Below are 21,096 nucleotides of genomic sequence, written 5' to 3'. Positions count from 1 at the left end.
GAGGGAAAGATTAGAAAAATTTATTCAGGAAACCATTCACTGTGATCCAAAGTTGATTCAGCTTTAGGTAAACTATTACTATAATCATATGAAACACAAAAATATCTAAAACCATGTGATTATATAAATATTTAGAAAAAGTCCATGACAAAATATAACATTCATTTATGAGAGAGACAGAGACAGAGAGACAGAGAGAGAGAGAAGCGGGGGGAGAGAGGTGCTACAAAGTGTAAGCATAGAGCGATATTTTTTGAATGATAAAAAAGTATCTATCTCTAACCAAAAGTTAGCATTATACGCAATGGAGAAACAGTAGAAGCCTTCTCTATAAATACATGAATAAAGTTACTCTTCTATTGTCTGATATGATTATAGAGATACTAGTAATAGACAGGCAAAGAGAAAGATATTATAGTCTTAAAGATACGTAAAGAGAAAACAGAACTGTCCTTAAGATAACTTGATGGGTATGTGTTGGAGCCACATTGTTAGAGAACTCCTGGTCTTCCTGTTTCTAAAGTCTGTCCATTCTCTATCCAGTCTCCTAGCTTAGCTCTGACTGGGTTCTTAGCTGTGCATAATTCAAAGGGATCCATTTTGGGGACATAAACATTTAATATAGATCTGAGTATATATTAAAGCACTCTTGCTATTTTTGTCCAAATTATTTATCTTCCTTCCAACGTTGTGCAAGTGCTTTTTCATCTGTTTAATGCCTTTTTTTCCATTAGTTAGTGGAGTTAGTTCAATTATAATGTATGCATATATATCCTGCAGGTCTGACTCAAGGCAAAATCAGGTGCTTCCTGAACAGGAAAAAGAAGACATCTTTCACAGAACTCAACTATAAGATTTTTCATTCCCCTTTTCTATGCATTGGTAATGTGGTGAAAACTATGTAAAAGCATCTGAGGGAAGGAAGATGACCCCCTAAGACTCTTTGGAACTGATTTACTGTGGCAGAGATGATACATTTCATGATAATGATACTTGAATTGATTTTTTAAAGATTTCATGGTTATGTAAAATAATGTAATACACTTTAAACACATGTTGAAACAAATTATTTCAGCCAACTCTTATTTATTAAAATAAAAATTACTGCTTTCATTCTGTAAAAATATTCTGTGAAAATAATAACATACGGCTGTTGTAGATTTGGTTAACTACTTAAGATTCCCCAAAATAGCAGTCTTAAACCTTAATGTTTCCCAAAGGTGAAAAAAATACAGCTCTTCACATTTTTCTATAGAAGCATGAATTAAAATTATTATAACAAGAATCCTTTTTTAAAAACAGAATATGAATATTAGGAACTGGGGAAATCCTAGAGATCAGTTCATCTAATCTTGGTATTTGAGAGTGAAGAAATTAATTGCCAAAGAAGTCAAATTAACTGCCCAAACTCTCTGTTAGTTAGTGACAGGGACTTGAATCAGATTTCCTAAGTCCTAGTTCAATATTCCTGGTTTTTTTTAGATTCACTATCCTTAGAATACTTTAAAACTTCATTTTTCTAAGGATCTAGGACTTCACTTTTTGTTTTGGAAGCCCTTTGCATCTTAGTAGTTAATCTTCAAGAGCTCCTGGGACTGAAAACTTTGTTTCCCGATGACCAATCTGGTGATGATCCTTTCATTTCTGAACTTAGAGGGTCCTCAGAAGATAAACAGTGTATTTCTAGGTTCATACTAACAGAAATCAGAACATAGGAGGAGTTCAGAAGTTATTAAGTACAACCTATATTTGATTGAGAATTAGCTCTACAGATTTGCTTACAAATAATCTTCCAATGTTGTGCATAATCTCACATGCATAATTTCTTAAAATAACATTTATTTAATATTTTAATATTCTATTATTTTATTTTCCTGAATTACATGTAAAAATAATTTTTAACATTTAAAAACAATTTTGAGGTTTACATTCCTCCCTTTCTCCTCTCTTCCCTTACTGACAAAGTAAGCAATTTGGTATAGGTTATACATGTACAATCATTCAAAACATTTCCATATTAATCATGTTGTAAAAGAAAACACAGACCAAAACAGAAACAAGAAAAATAAAGTTAAAAAAGCATGCTTCCATTTGTATTCAGACTCCATCAGTTCTTTCTCTGGAGATGAATAGAATTTTTCATCATAATTCCTTAGAATTGTCTTGGTATAACTGAGAATACCTTCCTTTACAGTTGGGCGTCCTTGTACTGTGTGGTGTACTATGTACGATGTTCTCCTTGTTGTGCTTACTGGACTTTGCATCAGTTCATGCACATCTTTCCAGGTTTTTCTCAGAGCATCTTACTCATCATTTCTTATAGTACAATAGTATTCCATCACAATTACATAACACAATTTATTCAGCCATTCCCCAACTGATGAGCACCACTCAATTTTCAGTTGGTTTTTTTTTTGCCAGCACTGAAAAGCTGCTATGGATATTTTTATACATGTAGGTTTCTTTTTCTTTTTGTCTTTTTATCCCTTTGGGACAAAAACTAGTAGTTGAATTGCTGGGTCAAAGGGTATGCATGGTTTTATAACCCTTTGAGTAGAGTTCCAAATTGCTTTCCAGAATGGTTGGCCACAAGTATTTATGAAAAATGAGATTAGACCAGCTGGATTAATAGAATAAATGAATATATTTAGAAACAGTCTCATGTATCTGAAGTAAAGTACGGAAAGCAGATAATGACCTTCAGTTCCTTCTTATCTGTTTTTCCTCAGTGTTCTAAACACCCAAGTGAGTGATAGTGGTATAAAACAAAAACAAAAGCCAAAAAAGAGCCTTATTTTTACCTTGTTGCTCCCCTTTAAGGTTTCCCTCTCCAATTTCCCTGAGGAAGGCATAGACTTGGAGAAGGAAGGGTGGATGGTTTCACTGCCATCACTAGATACTGCTGACTCTCGGGTGAGAGAGAAGTGACTCTGGCATCCTCTTCTTGGTCTTTGCCTTCCTCTCTTGAGAGAAATTAAAAAAAAAAAAACCTCTGGTAGTAGAAAAGTCCTTCCTTTAGTTCTCCTGCTAGCTTCATTTCTTCTTGAGCTGTAAGCAAAAAGAACTCAACAGGATATTTAACAACTTGGGCCTCCCATGCAAGGCTACCAGCTCAAGTCTTGACAGAAATACTGGTGCCTTCAAATGTTGTCTTCCACATTACAATGTAAGATCCTTTAGGGCAGTGACTGTTTAACTTCTAATTTTGCATCCCTAGCACCTGGCATATAATAGGTGCATAAGAAATGTATGTTTTCTAGCTTCAGTGAAGTTGAATAATATTTTTCAGTGATCATACTAGAAATAGTCATTAAAGAAGACTGTAGGCAGTTTCACTTGTAAGTATAGGATCACATGAATGTAGAGTTTAAGAAATCATCTAGGCCAACTCCTTTAATTTACAGATGAGAAAGCTGAGGCACTGCAAAGCTGAGGAGTGACTTGTTTAAGGTCCATCAGATAATGAGTTGCAAAGCTGTTATTAAAAGCCAGTTCTCCTGGATCCAATTCCAGTGATATTTCTACTATGTTTTGGTCCTTTGGATTCAATCCTGACACTTATAACTTGTGTGTCCCTTTTCAAATCATTTAACCTCAGCGCCTTCACCTTGTTCAAAGGGAATTAGTTACTTGCACTTCCTACCTCACAGAGGTGTGACAGGAAAAGCACCTGATCAGCCATGTAAATGTCAGCTATGATAATCATAGCATTTTCTCTTCTTATTATACAAAATTATTGAAAATTCAAGTATTCTTAATGTATTGGATGATTCTCATCCTGTTGTCTATAGAAAGCTAGAGAGATACTCTTAGAGGCTGACAATCTTCAAAGTTTCTTTTCTTCCTTTTCCATTCTTTTTCCGTCTTTTGAATCTAAGCCTCTTAATATTTCGGAGCTTCTTGTATTTACCACTTTGAATGGGCTTCTCTATCCTTTAGAATTCTGCTCCAGAAACCACTGATCTCGACTTCCTGTCTACTCAATCCCTGTCTGCTTTTAAGGATACAAGGAACAAACCTGTATGCAGAGTTACAGAAGGACTGCCAGAGGTTATTGGGTTGCTTTTACAAGACTTACACTGTTCAGTCTGCCACATTAATGCCTTTCACCGCTTCACCCTGCAAGATAAGGACCTTCAAGCCCCATTTCAATCATTTAACCTCGTTTTGAATTCTGCGAATGAGCTCCAGTTGGTGTGGCAGCGAGAACACAGCCTGAGGGTCAACAGAAGCTGAATTAATTATTTCTGCAGATAGTTTGTAGCAGCACGCATTTATCCAGAGCACAGGCCTTGCTTTGCAGCTTGGGTGAATATTCGGGCTGTTATTTGCATTCAGATCAGGTACCTGTCAAACTCCATACACTCATGAATAAAGGAGTGATTACTGGGCGCTGAGGACTTGTCGCAGTGACATCATCATTTGTCAGCAGGACACCAGGGGCTGTTGTCATAGGCCATTTACATTTAGCATCATTTTCAAATGGCCTTCTTACCAGTTTCTTAATGGTCTGCAAGAAATAATGATTTAAAATAGTGTAAGGCATTTATTATTGCAATTACCAGATAATATTAAAGTCTTTGCTGGTAGGACTGATGAATGATGTTACTATTTAGAATCAAAGTACCATAGAATTTTCTAACTGAAAGGAACCTTACTCACTCATTTTTAAGCTAGGAAGACTTAAGGCCCAGAGATGTGAAATGATTTACCTAAAACCACACAGTAATCCAGGAACGAAAACCCAGATGCCTTAAAGCTGTTAGGAGGAATTTTTTTTCCCCAGCTCATTATTGTGAATATATTATACCTTAAGGAACTATTTGGTCACCAAATATAATGATATGTTATACTCGCTTGATTCCTTATGGTAATTTCATTTTCATAGTCACCCAGGCTCAAAACTTGGGGTCATCTTTGACTCTTCGTTGTTTCTTATATCCAGAGCCAATCAGTTACCAAACTATGAATTCATCTTTTACAATATCTCTTAGAACCAATTCTCACTTTTTAGTTCAAATTCAATTATTATAGAACCATAACTAGCAAATGTTGCTCTTGGGGCAATATGGAAACATGTCTAGGTCAAGAGGCCCCAAAATAGTCTTTTAAATTAACTGTTGAGGACAGAAGATGATGGGGTAAAGTCTTTGGGATGGAGAACAGAAACACTTGGAGAAAAGTAGGGAAAGTAAGCAGACTGGAAGTATAGAAGGGAAGAGTTTTCCTGGTCTTAACAATAAGAGAAAACTTTATCATGTGGAAATTTTTTTTACTTTAACAGATTACTTGACTGTGATGTTTCTGTTCTGCTGTATGGCAAGCGCTTTTTGTGAACTTTTGACAACTAGAGGTAAAGAGAGAGGTTAGGGCTGAATAAGTCGATTTGAAAAGTGTCAGCATAGTTATAACAACTGACTCCATGGGAGGTGACAAAATCACTAAAAGAAATAGTATGGAGGGAGAAAGAAGAAAGACCAGGACAGTAGGGGTCATGTGGACAAAGAGCTAGTGAAGGAGACAGAAGAAAAAAGCATCAGGTAGAAAGAAGCAGAACAGGGTAGTGTCATAAAAGAAGAGCTTATTAGGGAGAAGAGGGCTACTGACAGTGTTAAAGGACGCAGAAAGATTGAGAAGGATAAGAATTAAGAAAAAGCCATTAGATTTAGCAATTAGGATGTCATTTGGAGAGAAATACTAGGGTCAGAAACAAGACTATGGAAAGTTGAGGGTGAGAGGAAATGAAGCAAAGGCATCTTTTATAGAAGGCTTTCTCAAGGAATATAGCTAGCCACAAAAGAGATACAAGAATGTCTGAAAAAGATACATATTTTAAATTATTTCATTAAATATTTCCCAACTATATATTTTTCACATTCGTTTTTAAACATTCTGAGTTTTCAGTTCTCTCCCTCTTGCCCTTCCTCTAACCCTTGAGAAGATAAGCAGTATGATATCAATTGTACATGTGAAGTCATGCAAAATGTATTTCCATATTAGCCATATTGCAAATGAAAACATACAAAAAAGAAAAATAAACTGAAAAAATCAGCTTCAGTCTGCACTCAAAGTTCATCAGTCCTCTCTCTCTAGAGGTGCTTTTTCATCATGGGTTCTTTAGAATTGTTTTGGATCATGGTCTTGATCAGAGTAGCTAAGACAGGGATGGGGAACCTGTGTCCTTGAAGCCACAAGTGGCCCTCTAGGTCCTCAAGTGTGGCCCTTGACAAAGGGGATTTGTTCTATTTAGTTAATACCCAGTCAAAAGGCCACATTTGAGGACCAAGAGGGCTACATGTAGCCTCGAGGCTGCAAGTCCCAGCCCACCCCACAGCTAAGTCTTTCACAATTGATCATCCTTATAATATTTAATTTTGATACAGTGTTCTCCTGGTTTTCTTCAGTTTACTTTGCATTAGTTCACATAAGATTTCCCAAGTTTTCAAGAAAGCGTACTGCTCCTTTCTTATAGCACAATAGTATTCCATTACAATCATATAGCACAACTTACTCAGTCATTCCTCAGTTGATGCGCATCCCCTCAATTTTCAAGTCTTTGACACCAAACGAAACAAAAACAAAAACAAAAACTACAATAAATATTTTTGTACAGATGGATCCTTTGCCCTTTTCTTTGCTCTCTTTGGAATATAGACCTAGTAGCAGTATTTCTGGGTCAAAAAGTATGCGCACTTTTATAGCCCTTTGGGCATAGATCCAAACTGTTCTTCAGAATGGTGGGGAGCAGTTCAGAACTCTACAAACAATACACCAGTGTCCCTACTTTTTTATATTCTCTCTAGCATTCTGCCATGTTAGCCAATCTGATAGGTATGAGGTGGTATCAGGTTAGGTTTCTGAGGTTGAGGAAGACATGGGAATGTTTATAAGAATTAGGGAAGCAGTTAGTAGACAAGGAGAGATTGAATGTAAATGAGAGAATGAGGGTGATAGCTGGTAAGATAGAATGAGAAAGGATGGAATTAAGAGCATGTAGAGAGACTTGGCTGGTGAAGAAAAGCTACTTTTTCCTATTAAATAAGGCATCGAAGTGATTGAAATGAAGAGAGGAGCAAAAGATCTCACATTTTTCAGTGAAATATTCAATAACTATGGAAAGTGAAGAATATTGCAATATTCATATGCATGTGGTATGCAATGCTTGAATCTATGTTATGCCCAAGGTTCTCATTCGAGATGTTAAACTAAGGAGGAACTAGGAGAGGTCTGATGAGATAGGAAAACTTTTGGAAGAGCCACTGTGAAGAGTGGGATAGCAAATTAATTAAGGAGATGCAAAAGTTTGCCTTATAGCAGTGAGGACTTAATTGAAGTTATGTAATATAAATATATAGTGGATTACTTTCTTCATTATTTTTTCCAGTTTCATTCAGCAACGTGTATTTGGGAAAAAAGGCAGCAGATGGTGGGAGTGATCAAGGCAGAGACTTAGTAGGACAAGATCAGTCTCTCAGTCAACCTTTATTAAATGCCAGGCACTGTGCTAAGTGTTAGGGATACAAAAAGAGGCAAGAGATAATCCTTGCCGTCAAGGAGCTTACAGTCTAATGGGGGAGATAACATGAAAACAAATAGATACAAAGTAACCTATATGCAGGATAAATAGGAAATAATGCAAAGAAGTAAGGCTCTGGAGTTAAGCAGGGTTAGGAAAGGTTTCCTGTAGAAGGTAAGATTTTAGATGAGACTAAAAGGAGGCCAGGGATGTCAATATTCAGAGTGGAGGAGGTAGAATATTTCAGAGATAGGGAGAAGCCATACAAAAAGCACAGAACTGAAAGATGGAATGTCTTGTTTGCGGATCAGTATAGTACAATGTCACTGGAACAAAGAATACAAGGTAACACATAAGCTGTAAGAAGATTGTAAAGGTAGGAGGGGGCTAATTTATGAAGGGCTTTAAATGTCAAAAACAGCATTCTATATTTTTTTTCTGGAGGCAAATAGGAAGCCACTGGAGTTTATTCCATATGCAAGTAGGAGAGAATTGACATGACTTGAACTGTAGGAAAATCATTTTAGTACCTGAACAGAGAATGAATTGGAGAGGTAAAAGACTGGAGGTAGGTGGTCATGTTAGCAGACTATTATAGTAATCAAAGTGTGAGGTAATAACATCCTACACTATGGTGGTAGTAGGTTTAGAGGAGAGAAGAGGGTATATTCTAGAGTGCTTACAATGGTAAAGCCACTGGGCCTTGGCAACAGCTTGGATATGGAGGAAGAGCAATAAAGAAGAATCCATGAAAACTCCTAGGTTTTGAGACTGAGAGAATGGGATGATGATGTTGTGCTCTACAGTAGTAGGTAAGTTAGGAGGGGGGAGGCTTTGAGGGGAAAGATGATAAGTTCTGTTTTGGTCCTATTGAGTTTAAGATATCTACTGGACATCTAATTCAAGATGTCTCAAAGGCAGTTGAAGATTGGAGGCCAGCAGAGAGACTGAGGCATTAAAAGATAGATTTGAGAATCATCACCATAGCTACAGTAATTAAATCCATCCATGAAAGAGGATGAGATCATTAAAATGAAGTAATATAGAGAAAAAAGAGAAAAGAACTTAGTTTTGACCCCTGGGATCCAGTAAAAGAGACAGAGAAGGAGCAATCAGTTAGGTAAGAGAGAATGGTATCCTGAAAACCCAGAGATTTGAGAATATCAAGGAGAGGAGTGATCAACAGGTCAAAGCCTACAGAAAGGTAAGGATAAAGAGAAATGAAAAAAAAAAGACCATTGGATTTGACAACTAAGATCGTTAGTAACTTTGGAGAGAGTTGTTTCAGTGGAATGATAACATCAGAAGTCAGATTGTAAGGGGTTAAAAAGAGAGTGAGAGAAGAGAAAGTGGAGACACCTATTGTAGACAGTCTTTTTGGAGGAGTTTAGCTACAGAGGACAGAAGAAATACAGGATTAATGTAGGAATGATAAAATAAGAGATCAAAATATTCAATAGAAGAGACCAGTGTAGTATTGAACTGGTTCACTGAGATGGGGAAGAAAAGAGGGTGTAGTCAGTGAAAAGGGTGATGGCTAAGAAAGAAAGTAGGAGCTGAGGGACTGGAAGTCATTATAAAGAAAAAGAACAAGATTTTGGGTTGCTAGGGAGAGGGAAAAGTGAAATTACTTACAGATTATTATTAGATAAGAGAATTTATGGATTCAGGGACATGGAAATGGTGCATTCATAGGTGGTAGCAAGATTAAGGATATTACCACCTTGTGTAGGTGGGGTGGAGGGGTATATAGATCATAAGAAATTAGTAAGTTCAGGAATTGAACAGTTAGGGTTTGAGGGACTATCAGTACTTATGCTAAAGTCTCCTTGTAAGAGGGCAGGAGATGAGAAGTGGAGAAAGACTGGGAGTTAGGCATTGAACTCACTGAGGAAAGAAGGGGAGTGTCTTGGAGGCTACCCTTGGATCACTGCCTTGTCATAGTGGAAGGGCTTGTGTAGCTCAATGAAGCTTTGAGTTATGCTGAATAGAGTTACCCAAGACGGACAGGTCATAGTGGAGAATTTTAACAAAAGGAGAAGGAAATGGCAAGCCACTCTTAGTATTTTTGCCAACAAAATCCCATGGATAGTATTAAAATCAATGGACCTGAAGTTGGACAGACTTTGAGACATAGTGGAAAATAGATAGTGGAGTGTATCCGAAAGAGTCAGATGAGACTGACTAAAAAAACAAGTCTTGGAGGTTGGTAGACCACAGCTATCAAAATTTTAAGTAGGAGGTAGATGTGGATTGAATAAACCTCAAAAGAGACATTATTGAGTAATTCCTAGAGGTAGTTGATAGTACAGTGGATAAAACACTGAGTCTGGAATCAGGATGACCTGAGTTCGAACGTGATCTCAGGTACTATCTGTGTGACCTTGGCGAAGTCACTTATCATCTGTTTGACTCTGTTTTGTCAACTGTAAAATAGGAATGATAATAACACCTACTTTACAGGGTTGCTATGAGGATTAAATGGATAATATTTGTAAAATAAAACAAAATAAAAAAACCAACAACCTGGCACATAACTATATAAATGTTTATTGTTCTTCAGTCATTTTAGTCATGTCCAACTTTCGGTTTTCTTGGCAAAGACACCAGAGTGGTTTACCATTTCTTTCTCTAGCATATTTTATAGATGAGGAAACTGAGACAAGCAGAGTTAAGTGACTTGTCCAGGTTCACATAGTCAAGCAAATGTCTGAGGTCAGTTTTGAACTCAAGAAGATGAGTCTTCCTGATTCCAGACCCAATATTCTATCTATGTGTAATGGTGATTTAAATGGGGAGATATTTCTTATTCATTAATAAGCCCATGTGACCTGCCTGGGTCACATGGAAGCCTGAGTCACATGAGTCTGAGTCATATGGAGCCTGTGGTGGAAGGAGTTTGCTGAACAGGTAGAACAGGAAGAGGCAGAGCTGGAGCAGAGCCGAGAGGAAATTAGTGAGAGACCAGTCAGAGCTAGGAAGGATGCAGGCTGCTGGCTAGTATGAGTGAAAATAATTGCAATTTGTTTAATGGAGCTGGTTTGTGGGAAGCTTAGCAGAGGGAAGGCTTGGAGATGGTGTTGTTCTCCGAATTGTTATTGTGTATAGATTTTTGTTACTATGATGGATTTGACCTTCAAGTGTGTGAATAAATGTTTTGGTTCTGTCTTCCATGTGGAGAATCTGTTGTATTTTGGGTTTCAGAATTGCGCTGAGTATTCTTATAACCGTAGTATTCTCTGTGAATATCTCATTGCCGCTACAAAAGGTGATGGGGATGAGATTGTGAAGTATCAGATCTATTTTTGGAGACAGAAAGGCAGAGGAAACAGAGGAAGCAATGGATGTCCCAGAGTGGGAGAATTTGCCTTATTTTTCCCTAGCAAGAGAATGGACTAAAGGCACAGGGCTCTGTGAAAACTGGGAACCTAGGCAGAGAAGGGAGAACCCAGAGACTTAGATATTTCCAGGGAATATCAATAGAACCAAGGAAATAAATGGTTGGGATGAGTAGGAAAGGCTGGACCTTGCTAACAAGCTATCAAATGATATGTAAAAGCAGAGACAAGCTGCTAACTTGTTGTTGATCTAAAGTCCTGTGCCTAATAGCTTAATTTTAGACAACCTCGGATGTTCCCCTACCCATAATCTATAATTGAATAGATCTGGTATTAAGCTTACAAACCTTTTGACTATAGGAAATTGCCATCAATAGTAAGGACATTACAGGGACACGATATCTCAAGAAAGAGTTTTGATTATGATAGTTGGGGTTCAAAATTTTTAGGATAGGGAGAGAATGAATGAGTGGGAATTTGTTAAACATTAAGGAATGAGTTCAGGTAGGTTTTCAGTTTCCCTAGGGGTTTGGCTCTGGGTAGAATTCTTTCATGGCATTCTTCGAAGGAAGGGGCTTAAATAAAATGACTTACATATGAAACAATGAATGAATGAATGATGACAAAGTATTTATTGAATGATTAACCTTTGTCACATACTACACTGAGCTCTAAGTAATGAAAGATACAAAAAAAAGTAGACCTTGTCCTGAAGGAACTTGCTTTATAAAAAGGGGAGATAATACGCATAAATGAGTTGTGGCTAGATTATTTCAGTCCGGGAAGTTATGAGGATGGTGGATGGAGTTGTGCTGAGTTAGTCTGAGTGTCCTTGTTTAGAACTTGAGTACATGCACAGTCACCCTTCAGAAGTCCAGAAATAACCTTGTGCTTGAGCAATAATACTATCTCTCCATGAAACTGTAATAAGGGAGGAGCTTTGATGACAATTCCAACTCCTCATAATTATGTGTACCATTCAGAATACTTTTCCCTTTACATGGAAAGCATTTACTCTATAAAAAGCAGTTGGAAGTTCCATTCAGGACTGGCCACATACAACTGCTTCTTGTTTTCATGTGCTAATACAATCCTTTTACCTTACTTTTCCTGAGTTTTCCTCATTGACCAGGGCAAGGCCCACACCAAGGTATCTTTTAACAAGATTATGGATCAGGCCAATAGCTTGCTCCTTCCTAAAGCAATAATATTATTAATTTGATCAGAAAGCCATCAGAGTGAGTGAGTTACTGTGGAATGAAAGCCAGTGAGGTTTATTAAGTTCTCCCCAGTATTTTCCTTCTTTACCCAACTTCACACCAGTTGTCTTGACACCTGAACCAAAAACCATACCCTGGAGGCCTTGGCTCTTTCAAATCCAGAATTCCCTCCCAGGGGCCCCCAAGGAATTACTACTTCAAGTGTGGCCCACTGTATCAGCCTTGATGCCCCTCAGCTATGTTTCACTTTAATTCCCCACTGTCTTTTAAACACCTACCTTGCCTCTTTGATCAGAGACCATGCCCTATAGGACTTAACTTTTCTGCTCTGGATCCCCTACTTGAAGGTGCGACTGCCTCCACTGGTAAGTGTCTTCTGTGATCCATTATATATAGGCCAACTCTAGCCACCCTTCCCTTTGCTACCTACCCTGTGGTCTTCTCCAAAGCCACATCACTAGCATACATACATACATACATACATATATACGTACAAACACACACACGTGTGTATGTATCATCTATTTCGTTACCTCTATTCCCTCCTACTCCTTTTCCCAATTCTGGAACCATAATCAAATAAATACTGCTAATGCTACTGGAAAGAGTATGTTAGTCTATTTCCTGATGGCTTCAATTAGCGTTCCTGTAATTTTCTGAGCCAAAATAAGGCTCCCTGGGTACCAGATCTCAAGGCTTTGCTGCTGCCTTTAGAAGGTAGTCTCCTTAAAGGCAGGATTACTTAGATGTCTTATCCCCAGAATTTATCAGAGTGCTTGGCAAATAAATGCTTAATGCTTTTGCATTCATTCATTCAATTCATTCATTCAGTGGATCTGTCCCAGGGCAAGAGTTTAGACAGCCTCCTAGAATCATCAGACTTGAAAATACTTTAACTCATCATTTTCTCTATTTGTTTCCCTTTAGGCAGGCTATCTAGAGGCTCCTCCAGGAGAGCCTAGAGTATTCTTAGAAATAGTACATTTTGTCAGAAAACCTTTCCTTATGTCTAACCTAAACTCCTCATGATACAGTTAAACGATTTCCTCTATAATTCTTCTGAAAGGGAACAGCTGGTGTCCATCTTATCTCTAATAGCACAGCAATCTTTATCTTTGTACTGTAACAGCACAGGGACTCAGGCAGATAGAATTCAGGACGAGTATAATGAATATATTGTTTTGATTATCATTGAATTGGAGAGATCAAAATGAATATTTTATTTTACTAACTTGTTGTTTAAACTCTTGACCCTTAGTCTCTTAAAAAAAGGCAAAAGCAAAAAAATAAAATAAAATAAACCCCAAAACAGTAATCCATGCCAAATTTCAGTTGGTTTCTCAATTTCTATTTACAAAAATTCATGTTTCAAGGGTTGATCTAGACTCCAGACAGATTTTCCTTTCCCCCTTCAAATCAGATAATTGAATGACTAAATGGGGAATACTGGGATTCCAAAATTAAAAGGTCTTTGAATTTTTATTCATTGTCTTCTCTCTCTTATATGAAATCAAACACCAGTCTTTAGAGCTGGAAAAGAGAAACACAAAGTCTATGGGAAATGAAAACAATTTTATCAAATATCTGGCTATGGATTTTCATATTAATTGCATAGTATAGATAATGTTTCCAGTAAATGTACCCTGACATAGTAATAAAATAATGAACCATCTGGAATAAGCTATGCATCTTTGAAGGATGCCATTAGTGGATTTGTATAACAAGAGAAGGAACAACAGATTTAAGTAGCGTTTTCATGACCTCTTAGAAGGCCTGGGATACCATTTTATTACTCTAGTGATTTGTCCCAATAGTAACTTCAATAAAATCTTCCTTTAAACATAGAAGACTGGGTAAAAGATAAACTGAGAAAAAATAAAATTTAAATAGTGGCCTGAGGAAGAATAGATTTCAGTAACAGAATTATTTCATCTTTCTCCCAAAGCACAATTCACCATATACACTTTCACAACACTAAAGTTTATTTTGGTATGTCTGGGCTATATTTATATGATATATGACTGCATAAATACTATATACACAGGGGCCAACATCACAATTTACTGTTTTTTCCGGTGTTCTAGAGTTCATTTCTATACTCAGGACAATACTGATTTGCAGCTCTATGTCTGCCCCTGTATCTATCTCCAGCAACTGATTCATGGGTTAACAGCACCCAGGGGAAATTTGGCACACAACAGAATGTGTTTAGACCTTTCTACATTCTTACATTCACTGAAAAGTATTATTGGCATTTCCAATTTATTTTCTTGGGTAAGACTTTAATATCAGCCACCAAATGCAGTCAGAGCATATTACGTAAATAGTGCTGGCCCCTCATTGCTTTATATCACATATTTTGCTTTATATGACAATTGAGCAGCGCATTGTTTAAAGATAACGGAGGATATATGTTTAAATATATTGGCGTTGTCCTGAAATGAATATTGCATAAATGTATACATTGCTTTAAGTAAGAAAGAAATTCATAGATATTCTTTATCCTTAGACTGATTTTTAGGGTTCAAAGCCAAACGGAAAGGGGTTCGAGTGAATTTCATGATATTACTCATTTCCATATCCATTGGACTGTGCAGAAATTTTTACAACCTTATTTTGCTCTAGGAGAATGCTATAGTGTTCAAAGAAAGTTTTTACTTTCCTAGCTGATAGAGACTAGGGAGCCTCAGAATTGCATTTTCAGAGGCTATTAGCCCAGTATGGGGCTATCAGATCCAGAATGCTTACCATGTGACACTACTTCTCCAGTTTTATTTATTTTCCGGTGACCCATAGGTAAAGACAGATTAGTCATTCTCTACTGCCAACCTCATCCTTGAAAACAAGATCCTTGTTTCCTCAGAAACACAAGGACAGGATATACACTAATTCTATGGTCCAATGTCTTGATTGACAAACACTTTCTTATATAGGGCCAGCTGAGGAAAGATACAGTTTGCAAAGACCTTCTGGGCTATGACGTTAGGCGATAGAAACACATAGTGTCTGCTATGAAATAACTTTTACCTGCAGTCTAAACCAGTGGATGAGAAAGGGAATCAGATCACTGACCCCCAGCAAATTGACAATGATTTCCTGGTTCATTCAAGTTCTGTCAACTCAATCCTATTTACTTTCTGCTTACTGATAGACATTCATTATGAACATTGGCCTACTTTTTGGGATATATAACTAGATATAATACACATCATACTTTGACAGAATTTATAATCCATTGAGAAGAAGAGGGAAATTACATAAATAACTGTAATAATTACACAAATAACTATAATACAGAGTAGAGTGATATAACTTTGAAAAAGAGGTTGAACATTGGATGGAGATCACTTCACTTAGTCTATGGCTTTGTTTTACCCATTTCAAAGCATAATTCAGTGCTGCTGTGAGCTGGAACCCAGGGATTTGTCCTCTTGACTACATCAAGAAACTATTTAGGTGAATGAAAGATAGAAGGAAAAGAATGAAGGAAGAAAGGAAGGGGAAATACAGAAAAAGAAAGGAAAGAAAAAAGAAACAAGGAAAGAAAGGAAAGATGGAGGCATAGAAGGAAGGAAGGAAGGAAGGAATTGTGTTTGTCCTTTGTTGCCAAAGAAGACCATGCCATCAGAGAAATAATGACATGACTAACACTGAACTTTGCTTTGAGTGAGGGAGGGCTGTGCAAGTCACCAGCCTCACTTCTCCTCCAGAGTCATCTGGGTCCAATGACCAGATATTCCTCTGGATGACTGGAGATGACCCAGGATGCACTGGGGACCTTGGGCCCTTTAGGCCAAGGTCTTTGCAGGTACTCACTTAAGGTAAGGTAACACTCATTCATTGAATAGGATTGTTTAAGCTTTAGCCAGGGCATAGCCCCTTTAATGAGGCCAAGAAAAAGAAAGACATGAGACTGAGAAGGAAACAGCAACAGTCACAATTGATAATCACTCTAAAGCTAGGAGGGCCCAGAGGAGCCCGTAGGCAGGAATCCATTAGTGTCCCAGCTTCAGAGTGCAGTAGGTTTAAGGTTTTGGGAAAGGAATAGAAAGAGAAGGGAAGGGAAAGGAAACTGGCCAGTAAAACCCAAGTCAACTGGGCATCTTTTGGCCTGTAAATAGATGCAACTGGCTGAATGGGGACCCAGCTATCTGGGTAATTCAGTTCCTCCTCTCCTGTCTGCCTCCCCCTTTCTTTCCTTCTCCTCTCCAAAGGAAGATAAATTTGTATGGCCAAAAGATGTGCAGTTGACTTGGGTTTTACTGGCCAGTTTTCTTCCCTTCCCTTCCCTTCCCTTCCCTTCCCTTCCCTTCCCTTCCCTTCCCTTCTCTTCCCTTCCCTTCCCTTTTCTTTCCCCTTAAACCTACTGCACTCTGAAGCTAGGACACTAATGGGTCCCTGTCTAAGGGCTCTTCTGGGCCCTCCTATCTTTACAGTGATTATAAATACCCAGTCTGATGCCTTTCTTTTTCTTGGTCTCACTGAAGGGGCCATGCCCTGGCTACTGCTTAAACAGTATTATTCAATGAATGGGAAGAAAAGAAAAAAAGGGAAAGGAAAGAAGAAATGAAAAAAGAAAGCATTCATTAAGAATGCTACATGATGGAGATACAAATGCAAAATTTAAGACAATTGCCACACTCAACAAACTTACATTCTAATAGGGGTAGAAAATACATAGGGTAGGGTAGTGCCCAAGGATAGATATTTTGGAAAGTTGCAGGGTTAGAAAATGGCACCATTGTGGAATAGATCAAAATAAACTTTCCAGCAGCAATGGCAGATTTGATTTGATTGTAGTCCCAGAACTGGAAAGGCAAAGGAGAGTGGTGAGCAGATAACTTGGCGCTCCTCAGAATAGAGCTTGCAAGAAGACGACTAGGGAGTCAAGTAAATGGTAGTTCAAGTCAGCCTTGTGGACCTCGAGAAGTACGCACCAATCAGGACATTGGGAACTCAAAATGGGAGACCTGGAATTTAAAATGTTGTCCTCTAGCAATGGCCAAGGACATGTTTTTTGTTTTTTTTTTTTAATTTCCTAACGTACCTTAAAATACAGCTAAACCAAGTTATTTGTTCTTTCCAAAATCATGCTTTAATTTTTTTATCCCTACTTTTGCTCATATTATTTCTCTATTCTAGAAATACCTTCTGCCCATTGTATCTACAGCAAGAAGCGATCTCTTCCTCTTCTGAACTCTAAGGCATAGTCTACAATGAAGGAATCTTGTCATTTCTTTTCTTTGCATAATTCGGCTTCCTCTTTTTGATATGGATGGTAAGTCCATAAAAGAAATACAATCACCTTGCTATTAGAGTTCAGAGGAGGAAGAGATCACTTTTGACTGTGGAGATCAGGAATTTATTCATGAAGCAGGTAGCAATTGAACTAGACCTTGATACACAGATAGATTTACATGAAGCAGACACAAAGGGAAAGGGCATTTCTCATATCTCAAACTCAACATGTCCCAAACAGACCTCATCTTTTCCACCAAACCCATTTTCCAACTTTTCTATAATTGTAAAGCACATCACTATCTTTCCTGATATTCATGCTCAAACTACAGTGTCATTGTTGACTCTCTAGTTCTGTTGACCCCATACATCCAAATCTTTGTCAAATCTTGTCATTTTTTACCTTCATGTTTCTTGTACAAATCTCCTTCTCTCTACTCACAAAGCCATTCAGACTTTATTTATTTATTCTCTTAGTTTTCCAACTAATAGTCTTCCAACTGGATCCCAAGCATCTATTCTTGTCACTGTTCTTACCAATAGGCCTTCATGTGCCATGTGCTTCTCTGTGTTGTATTTATCTCTCCATCTCTCCAGCTTCCTGTGACTTCATGGCTGTTTTCCATCCCCAGTTGTTAGTGTCACTCTTCCCTCAGGTTAGGCTGTATTAGCACATTTGTGAACATATTCCATACCTCTAGTAGAATGTAAAGCATTTAGAAGAGTTTTTTCATGTTTCTTTTGCATACAGTAAATACTTAGTAAATATTTGTGGGAGGGAATCAAATTAAGCCTAGAATTCTGATATCTACCTTGAAGTGGAAACTGTTTTGGATCTAGAAAGTGTATTCATCATTTAATGAAAGAATGAATATGTTTGTGGAAGCATGCAGATCATACTATAGCATGGATACGATACTAATCTCCAACTGTCTTTTCTCTTAGTCCTTGGAAGTATGCGAGTCTATATTCTTACCTCTCTACTTTGTCCCTCGCTACCTCTATCTGTTTATCTACCTTCTTGTGTCTGTCTCTCCAGTTCTCTCTGGAAATTGGGCTGTACTTTAAGTAAAAATGGTAAAAGGAAGGAAGGAAGGAAGGAAGGAACAGAAAAAGGAAAGAAGAAATAGAAAAAGAAAAGAATGACTTATTAAGCTCAAGCATGTGTACAAAATTCTGTGCTAAATTCTGAGGATACAAATGGAAAAGTAAAAGACAGGACTTCAGGAGCCAAGATGGCAGAGTAAACACTAAATCACTTTTATTCTCCCTCATTCACCTCTGAACAATCATAAAATAGCACCTCAGAACAAATCTGGGAACAGCAAAGCCACTGGAAACACAGGGTGGAGCAGTCTTTTAGCCCAGGGACTTGAAGGATTGGAAAGAAAGGTCCATCTCACTCTGGCAAAAGTGGAGCACAGTCCAGGACAGGAACAACCCCAGCAAGTCAACAGTAAGCCCCACCTCAGAAAATTAGTTGGGGAACTTGAGCCCCAGTACAGTGGAGTAAGTAAGCACTAATACCAGGACCCTCCTCCTTACCATATGCCTTAGCATAGCAAGGGAAATCTGCAGACCTCAGCTCAGAGAATCTCAATGTGATTTGATACAGCCCAGGGCTGTGGGCATCTTCTGTCTGTTGGTCCTTCAGGTGTGCCAGCACAGCCCAGAGCAAACAGGCCAGACCTACATGTGCTTTAGTATAGCCCTGGGAAATGCAGAAAAACCCTACCTGGCCTCAGCACACACCAGACACCACCAGTAGGGCCCCAGCTCAGCACTAGGTAAGCTGCCAAACCCCTATAATCTCCAGTTGCTAGTACCTGAGACTTCAACACAGAAAGCCAGTGCCCAGGCCTTGAGTGCCCAGCACAAGAAACTTGGGACAACGCCCGCTGTGCTCCAGCAGAACTCAATTTTAAAAGCCCCAAAATACACAAAAATAGATAAGCTAGAAGCAAAAACTAACACTGACCATAGAAAGTTACAATGGTGACAGGGCAAATCAAAACACAAACTCAGAACGGGATAATATTGTCAATATACCTACATCTGAAACCTCAGATAGGAATATGAATTGGTTTCAAGTCCAAATAGCCTTCTTGGAAGAGCACAAGAAGGATTTTAAAAGTGAAATAAGAGAGGTAGAAGAAAAATTGAGAAAAGAAACAAAAGATATGCAAGAGAGAATCAACCACTTGAAAAAGGAAGAAAAATTCACCAATGAAAACAATTCCTTAAAAAAGACAATTGGTCAAGTTGGGGGAAAAAAATCTACTTAACAAAACAATTCCTTAAGAAGTAGAATTGACCAAATTGAAAAGGAACTAAAAAAGCTGACTTAAGAACATGACTCCTGGTGTTCTACTCTGCTCCTGCCCCATGGTGTGTCAGGTGCAGGATTTGTGTGGTGTAACAGGGCTTGATGGTGGGTGGAACCTGCACTGGGGCATGCCAGGATAGGGGCAGAGCCAAGGTCTAGCCTGGCTGATCCAGCAGGAGTATCCTTAGCCACTGCCAAAGTGGCTGCTGTCACTGCTGCCATGGTCACCACCATCATGGAAGACAAAATGTTCATGAAGGAACTAGACCAGTGGGTGAAGCAGCTGAACAGGTGCGAGCACTTAAAGGAGAATCAAGTGTGCATGCTCTGTGAGAAGACAAAGGAAATCCTCCCAAAAGGTTCCAACCTACAAGAGGTTACATGATGTCCACAGTCAGTTCCATGATCTGATGGAACTCTTTAGGTATTGGTGGAAAGTTGCCAGATACAAATTATCTTTTTATGGGTGACTATGTGGACAGAGGCTATTACTCAGTGGAGACTGTGACTCTTCTTGTATCACTAAAGGTGGGCTATCCAGAGTAGATCACGATACTGAGGAGAAATCACAAGAAACAACAAATCACACAAATGTATGGCTTTTATGATGAATGCCTGAGGAAGTATGGCAATGCCAACATTTTGAAATACTTTTACTGATCTGATTATCTCTCACCCACAGTTTTAATAGATAGACAGATATTTTGCCTTCATAATGGCCTTTCTCCATCTTTTGATATATCTGGATCACATCCTGCCCTGGACCATCTGTAAAAAGTTCTGTAAGAGGGCCTGATATGTGACCTGCTGTGGTTTAATCTGGATGATTGTAGTGGATGGGGCCTCTCTCTATGAGGGGCTAGTTACATATTTGGACAGGACATTTCTGAAATATTTAACCATGCCAGTGGCCTCACACTGTTTTCCTGTGCTCACCAACTTATGATGGAGGAATAAAATTGGTATCACCATCAGAACGTGGTTACCATTTTCAGTGCACTCAATTACTGCTACTGTTGTGGGAACCAGGCTGCTACCATGGAACTAGATGACACTTTAAAATATTCCTTTCTTCAGTTTGATCCTGCATACTCAAGTGAAGAGCCCCATATAATGTGGTACATCCCAGACTACTCTCTATAAACAGCTTTGGGGAAAACCTATGAAAAATACCTGGAATTATACCTGGAATCTTGTTTTTTAACAATGCAATGAGAATAGACATGTTTGTGTAACAAACTGAGATCTGTATCTGCCTCAGCACCCATCATGGACCAAATTGTGCCATAGTGCGCTCAGCACTAAGCAAGCCCACTGAGGCTGAAACTCATTCCAAATCCCATCTTAAGTCAGTCATTCAGTCAACTATATTTGGAATGTCTATTTTCTTCTGGACTGTTCAAAAAAGAAAAGGTAACTCGGACCTCAATCTCCTTTTGTGCTTATTAATATGCAAAT

The 21,096-nt window shown here is 38.3% G+C and overlaps 1 pseudogene; it reads left to right on the top strand.

Annotated features, from left to right (window-relative positions):
* The first annotated feature begins 19,873 nt into the window (after positions 1–19,873).
* On the top strand, positions 19,874–20,781 carry LOC140512230 (serine/threonine-protein phosphatase 2A catalytic subunit beta isoform pseudogene; annotated as a pseudogene).
* Positions 20,782–21,096: the final 315 nt, after the last annotated feature.

This window comes from Notamacropus eugenii, chromosome 6 (genome assembly GCF_028372415.1).
Source record: "Notamacropus eugenii isolate mMacEug1 chromosome 6, mMacEug1.pri_v2, whole genome shotgun sequence".
In the NCBI taxonomy this organism is placed as follows: domain Eukaryota; kingdom Metazoa; phylum Chordata; class Mammalia; order Diprotodontia; family Macropodidae; genus Notamacropus; species Notamacropus eugenii.
This window is presented reverse-complemented; position numbering and strand designations above follow the sequence as displayed.